This window comes from Schistocerca nitens, chromosome 5 (genome assembly GCF_023898315.1).
Source record: "Schistocerca nitens isolate TAMUIC-IGC-003100 chromosome 5, iqSchNite1.1, whole genome shotgun sequence".
NCBI classification, from domain to species: domain Eukaryota; kingdom Metazoa; phylum Arthropoda; class Insecta; order Orthoptera; family Acrididae; genus Schistocerca; species Schistocerca nitens.
In genome coordinates, this window is record NC_064618.1 from 203,449,382 (window position 1) to 203,452,072 (window position 2,691).

General features: G+C 42.8%; 1 non-coding gene across 1 annotated transcript; it reads left to right on the top strand.

Annotated features, from left to right (window-relative positions):
• Positions 1-852: 852 nt before the first annotated feature.
• Trnas-cga (transfer RNA serine (anticodon CGA)) lies at positions 853-926 on the top strand. Its single transcript has one exon. It is a non-coding gene; the product is annotated as a tRNA-Ser (tRNA).
• The last annotated feature ends 1,765 nt before the right edge of the window (positions 927-2,691 follow it).

Consider the following 2,691-nt stretch of genomic DNA (forward strand, 5'->3'; position numbering starts at 1 on the left):
ACTGGTTGCTGTGGACTGCAGAAAGCACTCGCTAATGTCTGTGGTACTGATTCGCGTGGCACCGCGATGTCTGGACGACTATCTGTCTGTATAGATTCACAAGCTGCGACACTGTCGCAAATAAAACAGTGACCCGTATATACAATAAGTTTCCTGTAATTTACGTCTATGGTCACAAACGTTTTGTTAACAGATTACCGGTTTTGGCCTATAATGACCATCATCAGATCCGTTTTACAAAAACAATGTCCTAATGTCACAGAAGCGTATACTCCACCTTGTTGTGTCACTGCATCTGGCCTAGAATTATCGGCATCGGTTGATTAAAAAACATGAATGCTACTAGCTGTCAGTGTCTATAGTTTATGGTCTATTGTTACAAACTTATTGTTACCAGATTACCGGTTTCCGTCTATAATGAACACCATCAGATCCAGAATGAGATTTTCACTCTGCAGCGGAATGTGCGCTGATATGAAACTTCCTGGCAGTTTAAAACTGGACCGGGACTCGAACCAAGGTCAGGGGCTTTCCGAACTCAGTAAGGCGCACAGTCTTTCCATTCATCAAAACATTCACTGAAGCTTAACTTTCCTAAAGTTCCTCAGCGACGTTCAAGGCTGTAGTTGAGACGAACCATTTGTATCCAGATTGATAGTCATGTGGATTAGTGGGTGGGCCAATTTGGGGTTTTCAGAGGATGGAAATGAACCATTGATTCATGTTAAAAGACAGTCCTAGGTTCCAAAGTACTCAGTATTGGCACAAAAACGGCGCGTTTCATACGGGTGGGGCATCAGTCATAGCATCGCAGAGTAAGAAGTAGAGCTGTGGGGACCGGGTGTGAGTCGTGCTTCGGTAGCTCAGATGGTAGAGCACTTGCCCGCGAAAGGCAAAGGTCCCGAGTTCGAGTCTCGGTCGGTGCACACAGTTTTAATCTGCCAGGAAGTTTCATATCAGCGCACACTCCGCTGCAGAGTGAAAATCTCATTCTGGAAACATCCCCCAGGCTGTGGCTAGGCCATGTCTCCGCAATATCCTTTCTTTCGGTAGTGCTAGTTCTGCATGGTTCGCAGGAGAGCCTCTGTAAAGTTTGGAAGGTAGGAGACGAGGTACTGGCAGAAGTACGGCTGTGAGTACCGGGCGTGAGTCGTGCTTCGGTAGCTCAGTGGTAGAGCACTTGCCCGCGAAAGGCAAAGGTCCCGAGTTCGACTCTCGGTCGGGCACACAGTTTTAATTTGCCAGGAAGTTTCACCATCAGATCCGTTTTACAAAAACAAAGTCCTAACGTACTGACGATGCCACTATGACTATAACACGTTAGGACTTTGTTTTTATAAAACAGATCTGATGATGTTCATTATAGACCGAAACCAGTAACCTGTTAAGAAAAGTTTGTGACCATAGACGTAAATTAAAGGAAACTTAGTGTAAAGATTTTTTAAAAATGTGACTCTGATTAAGGCTGTGGCCGAAACGCATTAAGGTGTACACCTTTAAAATATAAAAAGTACAAATAGCAATCGAAATGACAATTATATTTACTTTGTCTGCATTCAGGTCAGATAATGTAATTTGGTTTGCCTATCTTAAGGTGTATGAGCTATTTTCTGGGCCAATTACATTTGGCCTACATTGTAGAAATATCAGGGAAACTTAATTTTCACTGTGTATTAAGCGGCTCCTTATCGTCAACATGGAAGGAGATCTTACGATAGGCTACAATTTAGTATTGTATAGAAGGCAGAATATTCTTAATTAAGATCTGTAAAAATTTTGACGCACGAAGAAATGAAATACCCCAGTCTGAAATGCAGTTTATCGTATTTTCAGCTCATAATTGTTAATAGCAAGGACATCTTTCTTCCGGCGAGACCGCTTTCTTCTCCCTTTTCACCGACATTCTGCGTCACATTTGTAATCGAAAAAACTTTGGAAGTTACATCGCAGAAACAAATAGCAATTTTATTTTCTACCGTTTAACATCGCTGGCAACTAGAAAGAATTATAGCAAGTCTCACACATCGGAGAGCAGAAAAATCGGGGCGTTGGAAATGAATGGGAGGCGATCGAGGCATCAGTTTTTGTAGATCGAACAAAACGAGCGAAATCGCTGCTGTATGCAAAGTTGTGTTGCGTTCAACTGAGGCGAAGCTATTCTTTATTTTTAGGGGCGGTGCTTATGGCTGGAGGTGATACAAGGCTCGTACGAATGGCGACCGTAACTGTCTGTAGATTTATCGTGTTACTTCCATACATAGGAAATTCATGGCTCACGGTCCTTACAGCGCATAGAGAATTCATGGTTATACACAGTGATCCAATTCTCAAACGGCAGAAGCTCAATCTTCTGTCATGAAAATATTTCTAAACAAACAGTTGCGATCCGCAGTTCCGAGACAGTTGTACAGTGAGCAGTTTCCTTTACTCTCTTTCTGAAAATAAAAAGTAAATGAACGTTGTAGATAAAGAATCTGTCCACAAAGCGGTCAATAAAGGCGGCGCTCATGTTTAGGACAGGGAGGAAAGAAGGAAGACATCGGCGGCGCCCATTTCAGGAACTATCATTTGCGGTCTATTGATAATTTTTACTTATGGACCGCCTGACAGCAACTGAATAAAACACAATGTTAGTGCCATACGCGTTTCGCCTTTATTTTCTGCAAGGCATCATCAGTGGCAGGTTGCGTG